The 23155-nt window shown below is 50.8% G+C and overlaps 1 protein-coding gene across 6 annotated transcripts in view; it reads left to right on the top strand.

The window, feature by feature from the left end:
* SIPA1L2 (signal induced proliferation associated 1 like 2) overlaps positions 1-23155 on the top strand; it is a 102495-nt gene that overhangs the window by 654 nt on the left and 78686 nt on the right. The gene's annotated exons all lie outside the window — the stretch shown is intronic.

Here is a 23155-nt window from a genome sequence, read left to right as displayed (position 1 = left end):
CCCCCCCCCCGTGCCCCCCTTTGCGGGACCCCGAGTGGCCGGCGACCCTCGGACTGCGCGCGACCTTCCCTGGGAGTCGGACGCCCCGCCGCCGCCCGGGCGCCCAGGTTCGCGGCGCCCTCCGCGCCCGGCCCCCGGGTCGGGTCCCCACGGGCACCTCCAATGAATTTGCAAGCGGGCGGCAAACCCGCGCGATCCATTTCGGTGCATCCTCCGGGAGCGGGAGCCCGGGCTCCGCGGGGAGGGACACAAGTTGGCATCGCCCCCCGGGGAGGGATATGTCATCATTAACCGGCTCCGGTGCAATGAATCCAGCCGCCGCCGCCCGGCTCCGGCTCCGGCTCCGGCTCCGGCGCGCGGGCTGCAAACCTCCCTCCAGTGCGCTGGGCGCACAGACATGCAATGGCAGAGATTTTGGATTTTTGCTCAGGTTTCGACTTGGTTTTGAGAAGCGTGGCCTTTTTTTATTTTTATTTTCTAAAAAAACAAAGAGGCTTGGCCGGTTCTCCTAGGTCTGCTCAGTAAGTTCCAAATGAGTCGCTCAGAGACGTCTTTCCTGCCTCTTTTGTCTGCAGCGCTCATTGCTAAATGTTAACACTAGATGGCTTTCTTATGACAGGCGTGGAGGCAACTGAGCTTTCGAGTTGCCTAGTCTCTGCAATCAGGTTTTTTTTTTTTCCTTCCAGTTTTATAATTAATAATGGGAGAGGGGGGGCAAAAACTCCAGTAGCGTCACTTTCTAAGAACTGTGTTACTTCCCTGTGAAACCAGGATTTATGGAGATCCCCAAGAGGCGGCCTAGGATGATGAATGTGAAGAGGCAGCTCGGGTCCTGCCTCTACCTCCCAGGGTTTAAGGATGTCCGTGTCAGGTTGTGACTTCATGGGAAGGATTCGGAGTTCTCCAGCGAGATCTGTAATTCTGTTCAGACAGTTCCACTGAGGTTTGACCCCCGGGTTTCAGAGTTCACTGCTGGATTCGGAGAGGTGGATGAGAATGTATTCACGGGGAGGCAGGAACCCTCTTGAGTTTTGGATACCATCGGTAATGGAATTGATTCAGGCTAAAATCTCCACCACGGATGCATTTGGGGAAGGGATGTAGTCGACGTAGGTGTGCATGATTTTATACCAAGAATTACGGAACAGCTTTCTTCCCCCCCCCCCCCAGCTGATAATTAATATTTGGTTTTTCGCCTTTAAGCACAATCCCTTTTATGAGACGTACAATAGCCTGCACTTGGCCATTTCAGCAGCCGCTTCTGTTACCTGTCATAAGTGCTTTTTTTTTACCTAAAGCAAGACCACGGCAACCTGCCCAAATCTTGCCTAGGTAGGCAAACGTATTTATATAAGCAGGAGAGATATTTTGCAATTATCTTGGTAGCTGTCATTTATTGTGTGTCTCGCTCAGCTTAAAATATAACATGTTGAGTTTGTTTGTTCTAAATCAGAGCGTATTCATAAATAGCTGAAGGGGGAAGAAAAAAAAAAAGAACTCGCTAGCAAACATCTGGGAAATGGGAAATGGAATCAGAAACAGCTTTTATCAGTACCCACATGCTACCTATAGATGGGGCGACGCCAATTCGGATAACGAGCGTAAGCGTTTGGGCCTGAAAAGAAAGCAGGAGATAAATTGCAGGTATGGAGGCGAAGCTGCCCGGTTTTCTCCAGCTGGTCTAAGTGTATATTTTTATCATTTTATTTATTTTTATTTTTTAAAAAATATATTTTATTGATTTTTTACAGAGAGGAAGAGAGAGGGATAGAGAATTAGAAGCATCGATGAGAGAGAACCATCATGAGAGAGAAACATTGATCAGCTGCCTCCTGCACACCCGCCCACTGGGGATGTGCCCACAACCAAGGTACATGCCCTTGACCGGAATCGAACCTGGGACCCTTCAGGCCAGGCCAACACTCTATCCACTGAGCCAAACCGGTTAGGGCTACGTGTATATTTTTAATCAGATGCTTTTTAATATATACATATATAAATTTTAGGGAGAGGGGGAGAGAGAGAGAGAGAAACATTAATGATGAGAGGGAATCATGGATCGGCTGCCTCCTGCAGGCCCCACACTGAGAATCGAGCCCGCAATCAAACCGTGACCTCCTGGTTCATAGGTCAATGCTCAACGCCTGAGCTAGGCCAGCTGAGCTCAAATGCTTCTTCTGTTTTCAAATTTTAGGCTTTCTCCGAGAGCTTTACTTTTATGGAATGTCATAGGGGGATTATCAGAGCATCTTGATTTGGCAGTTAGAGCTGTGTGATATGGGTTTGTCAGTCCTCCCACCCCCACCCCCCATCCCTCACCCCCCCTCCCCCACCCCAGGACTACAATGGTATTTTGAAGAATTTTTGAGACCTGAGCTCAGTAAAACACCTGTCTGCCAGCGGGGGATCTTTTTACCTGAGGCGAAGGGGTAATGGGTTACTCATCTCAAAAATCTATTCTTGAAAGTGAAGAAATACTGGTGAGCTGTCCTGAAGGGCAATTGTCTGGTAATTGAAGCTGGTTTAAAAAGTGCTGAGCTGGGTCATCAAAAGTAGCTTAAAAGGGGTTGCATATTTTCTGCCTACTTTGCAAAGGCCCCTTCTGTGTTTATGGCTACCCTCCCCCCGCCATAACGGTCAGTGCAAAGTTGTGTTTTTTTGTTGTTTATTTTTAGTCTGGGAAAGACATCGAGTCTTTGAATGTAGGATTTAGGATTAAAATCCTTTCATAGATATGCTGAATGTGAAGGAAATTCAGGCATTGTTAACTGAAAAGCAAAGTGTTTCCCCCCCCTTCACCTCCCCCCCCACCCCCATCTGTTTGAACTTGAATGAAAAAGGCTGTGCAGCCCTAAAGAGTACAGGAACCATATTCCAGATTTCTACTTCTATTTAGGTACCTAATTCCTCTGCAGGTGATCGGATAGAGCACTGGGCACGAGGGACAAGGAGTATCAGTTTGCCTGTTGCAAATGAGTCTGGAATGGAGGATTTCCAATGATCTCTTTAAGCACCCAAATTCTATGTTTCTTTAACACTTAAAGTAAACGTCTTAGAGTCATTCTGACTACTGATTGAGATAGGACATATTTTTCACGATGGTGTCTTTTCTTTCTTTGGCTTCTGTGGTAAGTTTGTATGTGAACATTCATGCTTGGTTTACCTTGAAGTCAATGACTCAGAAATAGCTTTTCTGTTCCAAACCTTTTACTCCTTAAAAAAACAAACAAAAAAAAACCCGACTCCTTTGAAAGGCAGGATAAGAGTGTGATAGGCATTTAAATGCTTCACACTTGAGAAAAATTGTCTGGATACTTTCTGAACTTGGTTCACAGCGATTTCATGTTTGTTGTCACCCAGTTTGCTTCTTGATGTCCCTGTAGAACACTGTATAGCCACGTTCCGTGACAGGAAAGAAAAAAAGGTGCAGTTGAGAGAAGTGGCGTCGAGTCCTAGCGTCTCTGTAACCAGACAGGCCTTAGTGCTGTGTTGTTCCTCGTTTTCTTTTCATCCACCTGTAGCACAGAGAGCAAATTGTAGTGATCATCGTATTTGTCAGTATTTGACGCTCCTGCATGGAAAAGTAACAACAGCAATTACTGTCTACCGTCCATGCATGTCATCGAGATATATCGCCACTCAGTGGAAATGAGAGGCCAGAAGGTCTTCCCATCCAGAGAAGACATTTGTGGGAATTACCTCCACGCGTGGGCATGTATGCACCCCCATATGCACATGCGCATGCGCATGCACCCCTGCAACCTGCACATGTGCCCTGGCTGGGAATCGAACTGTGACCTCCTGGTTCCTAGGTCGATGCTTAACCCCTGAGCCACGCCTGGTGGGCCTTTCTGATGATTTGATGACCAGAAGGTTCTTTTGCCCGTAGCACTGAGTCTCAGTCTACCCACTTCTTCACACTTGGTGGTCAGCAGCACACAGAGGCATCTCCTCGAGGTATTTTAGTTTCCCACGGAACAAAACCTGTCAAGGTTGCGTGGGGCTCTGACGCGTTCTACAACTTGACCTTGTGGGGTAGGGTGCCCTTCCTCCCTTGCGTGTCCTGCGTGTACTGGTGGAGTCCAAGTTTGCATTCATTTTCTCATGGTCCTGCTGCTCAGGCTCTGGTTTGCTCTTCACTGCAGCCCCTGGGTCCTTAGTCACGTGCCCCCATGAAGCCACGCCTTCTCCTCGCGTGTGAATGTCATTGCAGCCCAACATCACTGTGCTTCGTTTTACCTTATTTTAGCGTGTTCTTCCTATGGTGCCTGTTGGAGATCGATTCTAATATTTAGCACCTTTGTCTGCCCTCCCCAAGAAATGCTGCTTGCACATTAGATCAGACTGTTTTCTGTTGTTGTCCTTAATCCTCACCCCAGGATGGTGTCCCATTGGTTTTTAGAGAGAGTGGAAGGGAGGGGGAGAGACAGAGAGAGAGAATCCTTGATGTGAGAAAGACAACATTGATTGGTTGCCTCCTGCACGTGCCCTGACCAGGGCCAGGGGTCATGCAACCCAGGTATGTGCCCTTGACTGGAAACGAACCCAGGACCCTTCAGTCCTCGAACTGACACTCTATCCCTGAGCCAAACCAGCTAAGGCGATCAGATTGTTTTTTTAAATCTTCGTTAAACTGGCTGATCAGTGATAAATTGTTAAACTGGCCAAACCGTGAATTGTATCTCTAGAAACTTCCTTCTAGGTTTACAAGGGAGTCACACGTCTTTGGTTACAGTTAAGTATTCATGCACTTAATAATATCTTATAACTAGTCTATCGCTCCACCTCTTCCACATAATTATCCTCCAAGACCATGTCATACCTCTTCTGCTGGTTCTTCTGGCCAAGTTATTCTAAGAAAGAAATGTCAGATTTCGTGTTTCTAGTAACCCGAACCATACTGTGCACAGTATTGGTGATGAAGAAATATTTAACGACTGTCTGAATGACTAGGGCCACCTTGTTATCTGTGATCTTAGGCACTGAAAAGATTGCAAAAAAAAAAAAAATATCAGGATGTTGGACTTTCTTAAACTAGTTTTGGTGGCTTGGTATGGCTTTTGAGTTGCTTGCAGATATGGGGGGTGGGGAGAGAACCATAATCTCTCCCCATCCCCCCCCCCGTGTTTTAATTAGTTGGTACTTTCTTCTTCCTGTTGCACAAATAAACAGTTCTAGGGGCCTCTCCAGCTATGCCCATTGGTTCACTCCAAATTTCCCACTTTCGCATCGCAGCTACACCTGCTGGAAGAAGCTGTCTGACGTGAAAGTCGTGAAAGTCGTGCAAAGTAGGCTCTTTGGTTGCCTTTGAAGATTTCCCACAGATGGTTAGGGCAGCGTAGCCTGCGTCCTGGTCCATGTGGGGGAGGGAGAGGCTTGCCTTTAAGGTTCTTCCAGCTGGTCTGATCATTCAGTCTACAGGAGACACATCGGATGAACGAGAGAAAAAAAAATAACAAAATGTAATTACTTATGTACATAGGGGAACCCCAGGTAGGTGGGGGAGTCCGAGACAGAAAGGGAAAGCGGGGGACCCATGACATTCTGAGCTAAGGGTGAGGCGAGGCAGCTTGGGACTTCAGTTGGGAGGGAGGTCATTCTCAGGGTGATAAAAAGAACAGGTTTCCAGTAATTAGAAGCTTGTCCTGCCCTATCCATAGGCCATAAAAAGTGATTTCTGGAGATAACTCTTACTTTGGGCAAGGCCCCTAATTTAAATCCTTCAAGGGCGCGGTGAAGGCCTCCCTGGAGCCTGCAGGGAAGTCTCCACTGTCTTCAGCTCTGAATAGCCCGCGCGCAGTAGGGGCAGCACAGCACGGTGGGGGGTGCCCTGTCCTCTCGCAATGCTGTGGTAACGCACTGGGTTCCCTGTTGAATGGTGCATATTCTCGTGGCTCAGGCCTAGCTCTTGCATTAACGTGTCTGATAAATAATGGTAAGGAAGACTTTTGATTCTTCCTTCAGGACAAATGCTGTTGTTGCACGTGCGTAAGGCCTTAATCCAAAGAGCAGTTGTTTCTTTGTAGTGCGGTTTTGGAACTTTTCTCAATGTGCATCCTCACTGTACAAAGTCACCCAGCTCAGCACCCTTACGGATGTCTGTGTCCATACATCTGCTTGTGTATGTGTACAACACATTACATATATGTATGCATATAACTCTACCGTGCTAAAGTGCGGATAAAACATGAAATTAGACATTTTAAGAAGGGTGGTACTTTGTGTGCCTCAGTTGGTTGGCTGTGGTCCTGTGCCCTGAGGGGTTGCCCTTGGTTCGATTCCCCGGTGAGGCGTGTGCGCGAGGCGGCTGATTGATGTGCACTCGCACATCGACGTTTTTCTCTCTCTCACTCTCCCTCGACAAAAAAAAAAAACCAAAAAACTGAACTAATCAATCACTCAATCAATAAACAAACAGAAGTCGGAGCATTTTCTTTTGGGCCTCAAGGGCACCTGAGTTACCCTTGGAAATGGGTGGGCCCAGCCTGGAGACCACGGCTCTTCACCCTCTCTGGTGGGCATTCCTGGCTACCTGGAAGCAATTTCTAGGCTCCTGGGGGGGTGGGGGGGGTTCTTGTAGGGGCGGCTCCAGACACCCTCTTCCCTTAATGGGCCCAGCATTTGCTGTGTGTGTGTTTTTCCCGAGGACGTGACTATGTTGGCCCGTTCTCTTCCAGAACGGGTTGTGGGTTGCTGAGCTTGAGGTTTCATTTGGGGGCGGGGAGGGGTGGGCAGTGGAATGGGGGATGCTATTCTTGGAATGCTTCTGGTTGAACTCAGCTGTTTAGGAAGCGCTGTGCTATCGTCCAGAGCTGACAGCAGACCCAGGGTCACCGTGGAAGACCTAACCAATCATTTGCTCATCCAGGAGCTTCTGAAAGGAAAGTACAGACTGGCTGGCATGGCCCAGTGGTTGAGTGTCGGCCTCTGAACTAGGAGGTCAGGGTTTGAGTCCCGGTCAGGACACAGGCCCGGGTTGCAGGCTCGATCCCCAGTGTGGGGTGTGCAGGAGGCAGCCAATCCATGATTCTCTCTCATCATTGATGTTTCTCTCTCTCTCTTCCCTCTCCCTTCCTCTCTGATATCAATGAAGATATATTTTAAAAAGTTAAGTATAACGTGGAAAGTACAAAAGTAATAGTATACTCCTGCTTGTGTATTATTGGCTAGGACTGGAGCCCGCAGCCTCCCCCAGTGTGAGGGAGGTGAGGGGTCCCCCCCTCTCTGGGGAGGCCAAGCCACCGCCTCTGTGCACAGAGCTGCAAACGAAACCAGCCCCCCGCCCCCGTGTGCGGCCTGATTCTAACCCATCGCACTCACCATTGCCTGGCTTTCTGTTGCATATTGATTTTGCGTGTTTACCTTCTGTCTCTGCTCCATGGGGCACAGTGCTGTCTGGGCAGGGATGTTTCTGGTTTACTCCTGTTCCCTGCTCTCCAGCGGTTCTGGCCACAGAACAGGCTCTTGGCAGACAAATATTTGTTTAGGGAATGATTGAGAGCCGTGGTTTGCACATGCGAGAGCCGGGTACCTGGCTTTTGTTGACCTAAGTAGTGTCGCTTTAAAGTCCTGTCTCTGTTGTAAAGGATCTAACTCGAGGACCTTTTATACCTCATGTTAGGTCTTTTCTGGGTTATTTGAAATGGCCTGTGAGTCAGCTCTGCGGAAGGTGACAGCAGGGATCCCCGGGTTCCAGGTTCCATCAGAACCAGCACGGCCATCGGACGGGGTGGGTCCGGGAGACTGGGTGCCCTGAGCGGAAGGGGGACCTGACGTTCACGGGAAGGTGTGGGTTGCACCTTCCCAGCTTCCAAAGTCTAGTCCCAACTGACAAGTGCTGCCCTGTTGGAATCAGGAACCAAAAAGCCCAGCTGTGGGCTCGTTACTCGAGGCGACTGTCAATGATTACCCGGCGTTTATCTCCCTGCCCATGAGCCGCGATAATTTCTACAGGAAATGATGGTTTTTAAAAACCCATCAGTGGTGTGTCATGTACCTTCAGTGAGTCTGTACTTTCAAGGACAGCCAAGGACATTAGAATATTCCTTATGCCTTAAATATAGTAGGTGCTCAGTAAACCCTAGTTTTCATCTTGCAGATAGAAGTCTTTTCTTCTTGCTGCTCTGACGTACCAATTCCTATGTTATGTGAATTTAGGGGGATTTCATTCTAACTCCTGTTTGTTGAAATTTGGGTATTAAGGACTGCTATGGTGAAAGCTGTAGGGAAGGCTGAGAGATTAGCCTAAATAACATTAAAATCGCCTAATTGTTTAAGAGTTATTGTAAGTCATTTTCATGGAATAATTGATCTGTTTTCCTGTTTAAAAAGTTTTAAATGATGAGAAGAGTGAGTGAGGGGTGCTGATGTTTTTGACTTAGGCACAGAATAAAGAACTTGGGAGAGATACCGCTAAAGGTAAATTTAAAAGCAGCTATTGTATTGACTTTCATGGATGCTCTGATAAGAGAGAACCTTATAAGGCTGATGGGAATTTCCCTTTACTGATGCAGAAGCTAGGTGTAATGAGAGAGAACACGTGGTTTTCTGAATCTTAGTTTTCAAGGCTCTTCCCTCCGGCCCACAGCTGCCTTGTGAGGAATGGCTGGTCTCCCTGAATCATGAAAGGAATGAATGAAAGGAGGGAGCGAGAGGGAGGGAGGAGAGAAGGTGCCAGCATGTGGGAATGGTGGCCTTCCCACCCAACTGCCCGGAAAGGGGCCACGGTGGCCCAGGGCTGGGCTAGTGCGCGTGTCGCCTGATCTGAAACATGCCTGTTCTGTCAGTGGGCCGTCTGCCGTCCATGGGAAATTTTGTACTTTGCAGCCGGGTAGGCGGCCAGCTGGTTGACTCGGGTTAGCGGTTCTTCCTTGGGGAGCGGGGGGCTCCCCTGTGATGGCGCAGACAACTTTCCTTTAGCTCCCGAGTCTTTGTCAAGATGAGAAGAAGCGCCACCCGCGGAAAACGGGTTTTGTTTTGCATTTAAACTTTGCTAGACTTGCGTTTAAGCCAGTGGAACGGGAGCCCTTAAATAACTTTCAGCCATTTAAATACTCAGAAGGGCCCAGCTGGCGTGGCTCAGTGGTTGAGCATTGACCCATGAACCAGGAGGTCATGGTTTGATTCCTGGTCAGGGTACATGCCCGGGTTGGGGGCTTGGTCCCCAGTTGGGGGTCGGGGAGGGGCTCGATCCCTAGTTGGGGGCCTCCAGGAGGCAGCTGATCCATGATTCTCTCTCATCATTGATGTTTCTCTCTCTCTCTCCCTCTCCCTTCCCCTCTGACATCAATAAAAATATATATAAAAAAAGAAAAAAAGTACTCAGAAGGGTTTATCACACACAGTACTTTACTCACCCAAAGAATAAGTGCTTGCAACCCCCCTGGCCCCCACCCTCCGACCCCCCCCAACCCCCCTGCCGTTGCAGGTGTAGCCCATCAGGACTTTGCTCACCTGGCAGTGAATTATAAAACCTCAGCAGCCAGGCTGGGAGCGGAGCAGCCATTGACCTGCTCTGCTGGCGCTGCTCCAGGATATCGTGTCCCTGGTGGAGTAAGTGGGCGACTTGTTTAAAGCTGGCGGCGGGCCATGGGAAGGCTCTGACGCAGGCGTGGCAGTAACTGCTCTGCTAATTTTAGGGCCGGCAGATCCGGGTGATGTCTGATGGCTGCTGTCGCCGCGCGTCTGGGGCTGGGAGCTTTCTAAATGCATCCTCAGCCCGGGCCCCTGGCGCTCCGCCCCTCCTGCAGGAGCGGGGTCTCGGGGGGCACGGTGGGCACTGGGTATGTGGGTGTCATGGGAGGCACGGTCCCAGGGGACGCTGCCTTTGATCTTCCTGTTCCTTGTCATCCCATCAGCCGATACCGGCCCTGCGTGTCCTTCCCACGCTGCAGCACCTGGGAGGCGAGGCGGGGACGGAGCGTGTGACTCAGGCTCCCAGCCTGTGGAGCAGCGTAACCATAGCGGGGACTTGCTCTCTGTGCCGTCCAGCTAGCCTCAGCCACTTGCAGACTGAACTTTCACCTCCTCCTTTCCTGGGACATGAAACCTGAGGGGAGAGGCGATAACTTCTCCAAACTCCTGGGAGCACAGAAGTAGGATCTCCTTGCTGTTGCAGGAGATGGAGTGGCCTGAGGCCTGTTTGGCGGGCTGGGAGGGTAATCCAGGCTGAAATGAGATCTCTCTTTCACCTCTGGCATCCTGAGTTCCCAAGTGAGTCAGGGCGCCCCAGGGTGTGAGACCCCTGCGGGCAGGGACCTTGTCACCTGCCCCCCCATCCGCTCCCCCAGGAAGCGTCTGGCACAGTCAGCAAATCTACCAGCGCGCAGCCTTGCAGGCCTCCGAGGTGCCTCCCAGTTACCCTGCGGTCAGACTGTGCGGATTCGGAAACATTTGCACAGCCAGGCCCTGTAGGCTGGACGGCTGCTCCTGGGGGGGTGAGCTCACTTCCCGTGAACTGTCAGTGTCCCGGCGGGCGGATGGCCGTGTGTCCGGTGTGTTAGCAAAAGACCCCGGTGGCAGTGAGACCCGGGTGGATGGCACTGACTCCCTCAGGGAAGGGCTCCCTGGTCCCTGAGTGTAAGGTGGGTTCGCGCGGCCAGGAATGGGCGGAGGGCCGGTGGGGGCAGGGTTAGGCCTTGGAAAGGATGAGGATTTGCATTTTTGTTGAGCGGCCCTCGTGTGCAGTGACCTTTCTGCTGGCAGTACTGCCCCCGTCAACCAGCTCTGCCTAAAACCAAACTTACTTCCTTGACTGGTTTAGGTTTTGCAACTCAAAACATGGGCTTTATCAGCAAAAGCAACATTAAGGAGACGTGATGGGCAGTATTGTCAAAGTGGCGATGAACTTGTCTATCTGATAAGTTCTATTCCACTCCCCCACCCCACTGTGATTTGCTTAAGGCTGTATAGAGTGTGTCGTAAACCTAAAGGAAAGACTATTTTGCATTGTGGCGTTGGGTTGCCTGGTGGGTTGTGGGCGCTCAGGTGCGCGTGGGCATTCGGGTGTCCGATGCTGACTGCGTGCTCTTGGGTGCCCCGCCCATTGTAGGAAGGACGCAGGGTATGGGGGTGAGGACACGCAGGGGTGTTGCTCTTCTGGCGCTTTCATTCTGGCAACAGAGTGAATCTTCTAATAGAGCTTTTCTCAGTTGATGATTTATTTAGTTTTTTAAATATTTTTATTGCTTTCAGAGAGGAAGGGAGAGGGAGAGAGAGAGAGAAACATCAATGATGAGAGTATCATTGACTGGCTTTCTCCTGCACGCCACACACTGGGGGGCCAAGCCCGCAACCCGGGCATGTGCCCTGACCGGGAATCGAACCCATGACCTCCTGGTTCATAGGTCAGCGCTCAACCACTGAGCCACACCGGCTGGGCAGAGTGTCCATGTTCTTCAATGAAGATCTGCCAGGGAGTAAAACTTAGCGATAGGCTTGTCACTTTCCACGAACAAATGCAAGGCCGGAACCAACGCCTGGTGGGGAGAAACGAGCCGTACGTTTTCTGAGGATGGGAAGGCTGCCCGGTGTGCGTGGTATTCGGTGCCTCGCGGCATCGGGGTGAGCTGGATGCTGCCTTCATTTCCTCCCTTTGCTGTCGTCTGCTCAGGATCCGTTACAGACGGGTTATGCTGACATTGCTGATTGTTGCCAATAATTTAAGCGTGGAGGGATGCAGGGGCCCTCCGGAGCAATAAGAACACAGCTGCTGAGGGCGGCGGGGAGCAGGGGGACCTGTCGCGGGCCTTCCCTTGATTTGGGGGCAGAAGCTGGGGCCGAGCAGCTGCAGACGGGGTGCCTGCGACTCCCACCGTGGCCGTGGGGGAGTTTTTTACATCTTTTTCTTTGTCGTGAACAAAAGCAGCGCTGAGCTTAATCAGCGAGGTCAAGTTTACATCCGTGCTGGGGACGGGCGGCTCAGCTGAAACATCGCGCTCCCGTGTAGGGAGGGAGACCGGCCTGTGATGTGCTGGGTGGACGCGGCCCGGTGTTAACATGCCTCTCCGTGTGTGCGCACTGATTTTCCATCAATGGGTAAACATTGACACTGACCTTTGCCCTGGGACAGCGCTATTCCAGCCTGCGTTCACTGTGATGAGAAGGATCGGCAGCCCTGCGGGCAGCCTGGTTCTCCTGATTCTCCCCATACGAAGTTTGTTGGCTGGGTAGCTGGGAGGCAGACGGGGATGTTTGCAGAGGAGGAAGTTTTCTCAGGGGGCAGGTCTTCACGGGAAGAGGGGGAGGAGATGCCGGAGAGTTTGGAATACTCTTTTTGTTGTTGTTGTTAATCCTCACCAGAGGATATTTTCCCTTTGATCTTTAGGGAGAGTGGGAGAAAGAGGGAAAAACAAGAGAGAAACATCGATGTGAGAGAAATAATTGATTGGTTGCCTCCTGCACTTGCCCCGACCAGGGCCCAGGCCCGGGAGGACCCTGCAACCGAGGTACCTGCCCTTGACCGGAATCGAACCCAGGACCTTTTGGTCCCCAGGCCGATGCTCTATCCACTGAACCAAACTGGCGAGGGCAGAATTTCAAATATTCTAGAAATCCTCCTGGAAGTGGTGTTCCCACAGCCCCTCCCACCCAGGGTCTCTGTTATTGCTGGACTCAGAATAAAGGCTCTGGGTCGAGCCTGTAATCCTGTGGGCGATTCGTCCAAGGTTGTGCTCCAGCCCTGCTGGCTTCTTGTCGCTCAGGTGCTGGGTGTGTTCTCTGGATTCAAAGGCACTTGGCGCCTGGCCGGCGTGGCTCAGTAGTTGAGTGTCAACCCAGGAACCAGGAGGTCCCAGGTTCGATTCCCGGTCAGGGTACATGCCTGGGTTGTGGGTTCGATCTCCAGTGTAGAGGGTGCAGGAGGCAGCCCATCATTGATGTTTCTCTCTCTCTCTCCCTCTCCCTTCCTCTCTGAAATCAATAAAAATATATTAAAAAAAAAAAGGCACTTGGCCCCTGAAAGTTCATATTCTGTTGCTCCCTGAATGGAGATGTGAACCAAGTTGACCTCCATCTAGAATTTTCTGCCATTGTGTCTTCTTGGTTCTGGAATTATAACTGGCTCCTTTCTAAAAGCCCGACCCTCCTGACCTTGGCTTTCTAGCTCTCTCTCTCGCTTGTTCAGAGTTTTTAGTCCTTGCTGCATTCTTCTGAATGTTTAGATTCCAACTGATCTCCAGAATGGCTGGAAGACCGTCGGTGTTTCAGAGGATGTGTAGAACCTTGCGAACCCCTTGGCTCCCTGGCAAAAGTGGGGGCTTGCTGGAGGCCCCCCGTGACTGCTTGTGACTTCCTGTCTGGGATTTCTGCAGCTTGACCATCAGGCGAGGGGCTTTAAAACATTGTCCTAAGAGACTCAAAAGAATCGTGTTTGCAGTCATTTCTCTGAGTGAGACATTGTGAAGTTCATCTGGTCAGTAGTATTTTTTTAAATGTATTTTATTAATAAAACTATAAAAATAACCAAGGATGTTGCTTCCTGACACCTGTAACTGAGTTGACTTTCTTTGGGTGTGAGTACTCTCAGTGCTAAAATAACACAAAATAAAAACGCCCCACCCTAGCCGGGCTGGTGCAGTGGGTAGGGCACTGGCCCTTGGACTTGAAGGGTCCTGGATTCGATTCTGGTCAAGGTCATGTACCTCCGTTGCAGGCTCAATTGGGGCATGTGGGAGGCAACCAATCGACGTGTTTCTCTCACATCAATGTTCTCTCTCTCTCTCTCTCTCTCTCTCTCTCTCTCTCTCTCTCTCTCTCTCTGTCTCTCCCCTTCCCTTCCCTTCTCTCTAAAAGTCAGTGGGAAAATATCCTCAGGTGAGGATTAACAACACCAAAGCCCAAAGTTTTATTGTTAGCGTTAACACATAAGATTGCATTCCTATGCATAATCACAAGAAATATAGGAAGAAAGGCCAGCGCTTAAGGAAGTGTGCAGCTAGCTCACAGAAATGGTGCGGGTAGGAGATTAATGTCATGAGTCACCTTTACATGCGTAACTTTTTATTCCGGGCGTGAAAGAGCAGCTCCCCACATTACACGCTAATAATGCAGTTTGAACGAATACTACCTGTGGCAGACAAGACTCTAAGGTGGTAAGTGACACGGACTTACCCAGTCAGGCCCAGGAGGCTGGCATGCTGTTTGCAGGGGCCAGCGCGCATCGCAGTAGTTTCTGTGTTTTGTTTGATGAGGCGCTGGAAATGGAAGCAGGGATTTTAAAACACTCTCTCCAGTTCAGTGCATTCATTTTAAACGTTTATCAGAAGGAACTCAGTGATGTCATTCAGAATGTCTCTTTGATCTGCCGTTGGAGGCCAGGCCCAACAATTTATTCTGTAACCGTCGCGTAGTTGTCTTTTGATGAGCAAAAGGGGTCTGTCTGGAATGTGTGTACTTTTGTGTTACCGTTGACAACTGCCCATAAAACATCACGGTTGAGTTCCAGCGCTGAAGGGCATGATGGGCCCTGAGTCACCATTCCAGTTCGGCAGCTGCCAAACCGGTCTCCCCGGTTTCCTGGGGGTGGGTGTCCTGCCCCGGAGCTTTCAGAGAAAGGAGATGAACACTGTGGAACACAGACCATTAGAAAAGAAATTTTTTTTTTCTTAGCAGCTGCCCGTTTCTTATTAAAAAACAATTTCTTTTGGTATTGATTTCAGAGAGGAAGGGAGAGGAAAAGATAGAAACATCAGTGATGAGAGAGAATCATGGATCGGCTGCCTCCTGCACGCCCCACACTGGGGATCTAGCCCGCAACCCGGGCATGTGCCCTGAGCGGGAATCGAACTGTGACCTCCTGGTTCATAGGTCGGCGCTCAACCACTGAGCCACACCGGCAAGGCTGTTTTCTGTTATTTCAGTCTTGCAGGTGGTCAGTCCTCCGTGCAGTAGGGCCCCCCCCTCCCCGCCCCCGACACTGGGGCTCTTGTGAGAAACTGCCTTCGGGTTCTGTGTCCGTTTCCCTCCAGAGGTGAAGGGTGGGTGTGGGGGGGAAGTGGGGAGATTACCAGCTGAGCCTACACCTGCCCCTGAAGACTTGGAACCATGCAGCTCTTCAGTGACACGGGGTCAAAGGTTAATAGATGGGCGGGGAAAGAAAGGTTCCAGCACCTTCCTGACCTCTGCCCTCAGCACTCCACCTCTCCCAGGTTAAGCTCCTTGAATTTTAAGAAAGGAGAAGGTTAGTAATTGCGTGGGGACTTGGGGTGAGGCACTCACCCCAGAGAAATAAGCACATTTGGCCCCAAAGATGTATGCATGTGTGAGCGCGCTCAATGCAGTATTAATTATAATGTGAGAAACTGGAAAAATATTGGCAGTAAGATATTAAATTATGATTCTCCATATGATCAAGTCATTTAAGTCAATTAAGTGTCTTGTTTTATAAGGCCATTTAATGACAGGGGAAAATGTTCACAGAATATTAAATGAAGACATTTTCTCGCTAAGTAGCATATATAATAGATCCCAATTTCACGGGGAAATTAAATGTGCATATGCATCAACAGAACAGGGATACAGTAAAAAATTACAGTGGTTATTGCTTGTGGTGGTGTTATGTGTAATTACCATTTTCTTTTCTTTTTGCATTTCTTTTGCTGTGTTTTTAAAATGAACGTATGAATTTTGTGATAGGAAAAGTGTGGCATTAAAATATTTGAGTTATATGATGCAGTTATATATATCCTTTAAATAGTGTCAGTCTGCCCTGGCCCGGTGGCTCGGTTGGCTGGAGCGACGTCTGTACATCAAAAGGTTGAGGGTTCGATTCCTGGTCAGGGCACATGCCTGGGTTTTGGGTTTGATCCCCAGTTGGGGCATGTACTAGTACAGGAGGCAACCTATTGATGTTTCTCTCTCTCCCTTCTTCTCTCTCTAAAAATCAATAAAAACTATTAGTATAGTTTCCTGGCTCAATATAGTTTAGGTTATTTTATTATGTAATCTTCCTGATTTGTTCTTTTGATTATATTTAACAGAAGTTTTCAAGGCAAGTAATTAGCAAACATACGTTAGGTACCTATTATGTCTGATAAATACATTTTTGGTACATGTTCTTTACCATGAAAGCATTTATAATCTAAGCTAGTTGTCATGTAGGTAGAACTCCTTTGAAAATTATTTGCCGATCTTGAATGTTAGATTTTAAACACTATAGTTTTTTTAAACCTTTTAACGTTTAAACTTGTTACATAGGAAAAATACATATATATTTATAATTTAATTTCAGGAATTTGTTTTTTAAAATATATTTGTATTGATTTCAGAGAGGGAGAGAGAGAGAAACATCAATGATGAGAGAGAATCATGCATCAGCTGCCTCCTGCACGCCCCCTACTGGGGATTAGAGTCCGCAACCTGGGCATGTGCCCTGACTGGGAATTGAATTGTGACCTCCTGGTTCGTAGATCAATACTCAACCACTGAGCCACGCCAGCTGGGCAGGAATTTATTTTTTATTATGAATCTAATTTATTGGTAAGACACTGAATGACTTCCTTTTACATACATTATTTTATTTAATCTTCACAGCTACCAATCCTTTTCAATGGGGCGTCCTTCTCAGTTGGCATGCGTTAAATTACAGACCTGGGCATTTACTTTAAAAACACCATGAATGCTCTTTTTATGTGTGAGGGCAGAGGCCCTGGCCTTCCATAACATCCCCATCTCTTTAGCAGTATAATTGCTAGCCTTCGATATTATGCTTTTTGACATTTACATTAAAAATAAAAATTAGCTAATTTGTAAGCTATAAGGTCTCGAAAAGACAGCTCATTCTTCTTTCGCACCTGTTAATGGCTCTATTAAGATGCCAAAGTGGCTGATTAAATTAAGTGCAGTGTCAAAGGCTGGCTGTCTCTGTGTGAGTCCGTCTATGTGACTTATGGAAGCGCGACTTCAGAATTATGTCTGCTTAGCAGCCCTGAAGTCAGCTCTTACTATCCATCAAGTTGCAGTGCGTGTAGATGAGAAGTATTAGACCAGGCGGGCCATCCTCCTGCTGTCACAGAGCTGCCTGTAAAACAGATTCAGTGTTACGTCCTTGACGTTACTTGTTCCCATCACACGTCCGAGGCCAGGTGCGTGGCCTGAACGGGCCCTGTCCCCTGAGCTCTGCCTGCGGCGTCGGACAGCAGTGACCGAGTCCGATGGTGGGACAGCAGTGCCCACGTGCCATTGTGTAAGAAGATGGAGTGCATTGTTGGAGAATCAGAATCCCGTATTTTCTCTTCTTATTTTTTTTTATTAAAAAATATTTTTTTAAATATATTTTTTATTGATTTCAGAGAGGGAGAGAGAGAAAAAAACATCAATGATGAGAAAGAATCATTGACTGGCTGCCTCCTGCACGCCCCCCACTGGGGATCGAGCCCACAACCCGGGCATGTGCCCCGACCGGGAATCGAACTGTGACCTCCTGGTTCGTAGATGGACGCTCAACCACCGAGCCACACCGGCCGGGCACTTAGAATAAGTTTTAAACTTGGGAACAAGGCGCCATGTGAGGGTTCAATGGGAGAGGAGACGGGGGAAGACGGGGTGCCCATCATTTCCAGGAGCGGGGCAGGTAGGTGAGGACCTAGAATTTGCTTCCTGAGACGCCCTGCACCTTTTACCTGGCCCCTGCACAGGGCCCTGGGCCTCAGGTTAAGCCTGCGCTGCCTTCATCGCTGGCTGACCCAGGTCTGGCCTGGGGGAGGCCTGGTCTGGGGCTGGGCTAGGGTGGGCTCCCCATGGCACCCCTCCCCCATGGTTTTCCTCCCTGCTTTAGGGGTGCAGTGCGGGCTGCTGCTGAAGCCACCTCCCCTTTAGTAGGTTAGTCTCGGGCCCCCCTGGTCACAGGAAGCGGGCTGCTGGAGTTAGGCCTTAGGGAGGAGTGGAAGTATTTCTGTCATGAAAAACAATAACTGTTTATAGAGGCCTGCAGGGTTTCATCACGCCTTATGTAACCGGTTTTCTAGGACACGGACGGGACCGCCGTCACTTGCCGGCTCAGTGGCTGTGGCCCGGGTGTCCTGAGGCCCTTTATTCCCCGAGTTTCCGGGCCGCCTGCTCGGGAACTGGGCGCCTTGTGCGCCGTCGGACCAGCCTCTGCTGACTGCACGGGGACCTCAGAGACGGCCACACTGTGTCATCCAGCAGGCGTCTCTTAAATGTAGGTTGTGCCTGGCCAGCATGGCTCAGTGGTTGAGCATCAACCTGTGAACCAGGAGGTCACGGTTCGACTCCTGGTCCCCAGTAGGGGGCGTGCAGGAGGCAGCCGATCCATGATGCTCTCTCATCACTGATGTTTCTCTCTCTCTCCCCCTCTCTCTTCCTCTCTGAAATCAATAAAAGAATATTGGGGGGGAAATGGAGGTTGTCATCTCTTTTAGGCAATTACATAAACAGAGACCCTCAGGCAAAAAACGGCGCACAATGAAAACCAACAAAAACCCCAGCTCCAGACAGTGAGGAGTTGGTTCTCAGCCATCCTAGTTGTCTCACCAGGTCACACTCAGCCCTTGGGTACAGCCGGCACGGCCTTTGCCCAGATGAGGCAATCCTGCCCTCATAGTGTGGAGTCACCAGAAGAAGCTGGAAATACTTGATTGAACCTAAAAGGGAGTATGTGTCTTGGCCCTAACCTATTAGGGAGGGGAACTGGCAAAAAAACAGTTGATTTCAAAATTTCTGTTTTCAGGACGTACTTTATTATTCTGCTTAATATAGCTCAGCACAGATGTGCAAACAAATGCTTTTTATCTTATTTTTTAAATATATTTTTATTGATTTCAAGAAGAAGGGAGAGGGAAGAGAAAGAGACATCAATGATGAGAGAGAATCATGGATCAGCTGCCTCCTGCACGCCCCCTACTGGGGATCGAGCCCACAACCCCGTTATGTACCCTGACCAGGAATTGAACTGTCACCTCCTGGCTCATAGGTTGATGTTCAACCACTGAGCCACACTGGCCGGGCAAACAAATGCTTTTTAATTCTTTTTAACTCTTGTCACCAGCGCTGCCCCTTCCTTTAAAAACTCAGAGTGGGTATCATGTTTAGAGCGCAGCTTCCGCTCCCCCTGGGCCCGAGGTTTAGTTCAGGGCCAGGGTGCCGCTCGGAAGGCGGTAAACGCCGTCGTGGATTCGTGCCCAGGATTCTGGCAAGAGCCCTGCGTACATGCAAAGGTTTCCTTTCCAATCACTCGAACTTTCCTTGTTATACTTTTCCATCTGATAAGCGTGAGTCACACACATTCTGGAAGCTGCTGCTTATCTCGGACAGGAGATGCCGAGGTAGATACGGGCGTAATGAATGGTGTGTGGGGTTCCTCCGGCCCGGCGCCTCTGCAGAGCCCTGTCATTGTGTCCTGTGGTGACAGTCCCTTCGGCGGGAGGCTCAGGCAGGCCTGGCACAACTCGGATACGCGGCTCTGCTCAGCGCTGCAGCTGGGCACGGAGGGGTGGTCTCAACCCCCGGGGAGGCAGCCCCGCTCCAGGCTGCGCACCCTCGCCAGCCTCTCCGAAGCCGGCACGGCTGCTTCCCGCGGGGGCAGGCACAGAGGGGCGCACAGCATGGCCGGTGGGGTTCCCAGGGTTGGGAACACGTTGGATCTGACCGTGCACAGAGGACGATGCAGCTTCCTGCAGCAGGTATCCATGCACCTGGGGCCAAAATTCTCACTGGCAGAGCTTCCTGGAAAGTTGTCAGCGTTCTGCTGTCCCAGTCCTCCTGCCAAGCGGTGCGATAGTCGGGGAGAGAAGAGAGCGTGAGACTCCTTGGGCTGTCACCTGCTTCGCGGTAGGTGGCCTGCCCGCAGAGGCTCTGCTCCAGGTGACCACCAGCAACTCTGTTTCTTACTTCAAACAGAGTGTGTAATCCGAATCCAGGACCCCCCCCACTCCATGCTGTTCCATGCCAGGTTTTCTTTCTTAATATATTTTTATTCAGAGAGGAAGGAAGAGAGGGAGAGAGAGAAACATCCATGATGAGAGAGAATCATGGATCGGCTGCCTCCTGCACGTCCCACACTAGGGATTGAGACCGCAACCCGGGCATGTGCCCTGACCAGGAATCGAACCGTGACCGCCTGGTTCAGAGGTGGATGCTCAACCACTGAGCCACACCGGCCGGGCTCCTTTTTTTTGTTTGTTTTTTAAGCATACTGATTGGAAGAAAACGGTCATTCCCTGCACAGCTCTCATTCTGAGGGTACGTTAAGTCTAAACGTAGTCCCTGCCCCACTGGGAGTTGGTTTAGATGGTTTATCTGAACGTGGGGATTCTGCAGGGAAAGGGAGGCGGTTTCGAGACCTCAGCCCAGGGGAGTGTGGGGCGAGCTTTGTGCGCTGGAGAAAGTGTCCAGGCCCGCCTTCTCTCCTCCCTGGGGAAGGTGACAGCTGAAAAGAGTCAGGTGCGCCAGTGGCAGCAGTGACGGAGCGGGGAGCCGTGTGCTCTGACCTCCACCTGTCCTTGTGCTTGCGCCCCTCCCCGTGGAGCGGGTGGGAGGCTGGAGGGGATGTTATTTTGGGGTGACACTTTTTGCTACATCTTCACTTGTCCTTACGGACCCAGCCCCTTTTGTCCTTTATGGTTTAGCCTTTGTAGCCAGTTCCTAAGAGTTAGGCCGGCCCTCTCTGCCCCCGGCTTTGTGCTCTTCGGACTGGAAATTGAATGAGATGGGGCGAGGGCTCTTTGTGTGAATGAAAGGGGCAGTGACAGGGAAGACAGGGGACCCAGCCTGACCCCTCGCTAGCCGCCACCAGGGCTCCCACCAGCAGGGCGGCTTTGTGCTGAGGGACAGGGCGGCTTTGTGCTGAGGGACAGGGCCCTTGGAACTGGGCGGCCAGGTGATGCTTGGGGAGGGCAGACACTCCCACAGTCAATGGGAACCAGCCATGGCCAAGGTCAGCCGGCCCGTCCCTCCCTCAGAACTCGCACCTGCCTGGTGTCTCTTTTGTGTCTTCCCAGACGTGGCCGTGCTTTGGCGTCATCGTCACGGGAGACGGGGGTGCATTTGAAAAGCCACAGATGGGGTGGCCCGGCCCAGAGAGTCTGATTTAGGTGGAATGCGTGCGGCCGGCGCTTCCCAGAGCCCTTCAGTGGTTCTGACCTGGAGCCTGGGCTGAGTGCCTCACCTGCGAGCAGGGCCACTTACGGGAGGACCACCTGCCCACAGGCCACCTGCCCACAGGCCACCTGCGGTAGGCGGGAGGCGGGTGCCCCTGTCCTCTGAGCAGCTGGTTATCCAGGATTTCGGGGACTTGAACTTTGCAGCGGTTCAGTGGCATTAGGTGACTTCAGGAGGGATTCTGACTGCATCTCGGGAAGAGTGTCTTTAACTCGGGAGACCCGGCCGAGACTGTGGTGAGAACTCTGAGGCCTGTGGACGCTCCTGAGACCTCAGAGGGGTGGGGAGAAGGAGGCTGGGAGGCAGGCTGGGACGTGGCTCCTCCTAGTGCTCGTCCCAGGACGAGAATGAGGACGGAACTTTCGGGAACAAAAAGGAGAGGGGCACCGTCGCTGCAGACCGAGCTCTTCGACGCGTGATGAGGAGTGAGGTTCGGGTGAGGACCCCTGTCAGGCTCCTCAGGGGGACCCCAGCCCCGGGCTGGCTCCAGGGCCCTGTGCCTTCACCTCCCCCAGCACCAGCTGCTCATTTTTATTCTCACTCTCGCCACGCAGCCCCTCCCCCGCCGAGCACGTGGTCGCCTGGCTGCCTTCCCCCCTCCTTGGGTCTGTTTTATCTTCCCTTTTTCTGTTATCAGCGCGTGGGGAAGTGAGAGGCAGGCCCTGTGCGTCTGCTCTTATCGGGATGCGATGAGGTCATTGACAGATGGGAGGGGCTGGGCCTTGAGAAACAGGGGGGCCGGCCCAGTCCTGGATGCCAGGGGCCAGAGATCACTAGAGGGTTGGAGGTCAGGAAAGCAGCTGCAGGGCCTTCTGAGGGCCTGAGCTTGCCTGGCGGTTGGCATTGACCATCAGATGAACTAGACGGTGCCGCCCAGGCAGGGTCCCTGCCCTCGCCGTGCCCACAGAGAATGAGCACCCCTTCGTCAGGGGGTCCCGCTGTTGGCTCGCTGAAAGCCAGCTTTCTACAGACCCTCATCCAGCCCCGTGCGCGTTGCTCGTTTCCCGCGAAGGTTTGTGTTTCTGATGGGATGTCTTTATTCTGTTCTGTGTTGCTGAGAATTTCTGTCTTCTCGTTTTATTTTGACAACTTGTTGGGAAATCCTTGCCACTTTGCGAACGTTCGAGATGCCTGGCAACGTGTTCCAGATTGTTTGCAGCGCTTCCCTCTCATTATTTCAGCGAAACCGTAATACATCATTTTATGAAAAGCACCCTAGAGACAGGAAATCAGCTCTAAGAGTTATTTTGAAATTCCTTATTCTACAGAGCTACTTTTTTTTTTAATTTAAATATATTTTTTTAAATCGATTTCAGAGAGGAAGGGAGAGGGAGAGAGAGGTAGAAACATCAATGATGAGAGAGAATCATTGATTGGCTGCCTCCTGCACGCCCTCCACTCGGGGATTGAGTCCCCGACCCGGGCATGTGCCCCTGATTATAATCGAACCCAGGACCCTTGAGTCCCCAGGCCAACGCTCTATCCACTGAGCCAAACCGGCCAGGGCTGCAGAGCTACATTTTTAATGGAAGATGTCCTCTAGGTCAGGCCGTAACAGGAACGCCCCAGATACTGTCCAGCTTATGTGCACGAGGGTCTGGGTTGACGTTAGCCCAGCCCACAGGTCACGTGCGCGCAGTGGGGGGCTGTCTCCCTGCCTCGGCCCTGTCCCAGCCACACAAGGACTCATAGACACGGCCCAGCACCAGGCCTCCCAGGAGGCAAAGGAACATTTTTTGACTGTAAGACAGGAGTTTAACTAGTAATTTAATAAATTTATATATATGTGTGTGTGTGTGTGTGTGTGTGTGTGTGTGTGTGTGTGTGTGTATTGATTTCAGAGCAGAAGGGAGAGGGAGAGAGAGAGAAACATCAGTGATGAGAGAGAATCATTGACTGCTGCCTCCTGCACGCCTCACACTGGGGATTGAGCCCACAACCCAGGCATGTGCCCTGACCGGGAATCGAACCGTGACCTCCTGATCCATAGGACAATACTTAATCACCGAGCGACACTGGCCAGGCTATTTTCTTTTTTTTA

Source organism: Myotis daubentonii, chromosome 20 (assembly GCF_963259705.1).
Source record: "Myotis daubentonii chromosome 20, mMyoDau2.1, whole genome shotgun sequence".
NCBI classification, from domain to species: Eukaryota; Metazoa; Chordata; class Mammalia; order Chiroptera; family Vespertilionidae; genus Myotis; species Myotis daubentonii.
This window is presented reverse-complemented; position numbering and strand designations above follow the sequence as displayed.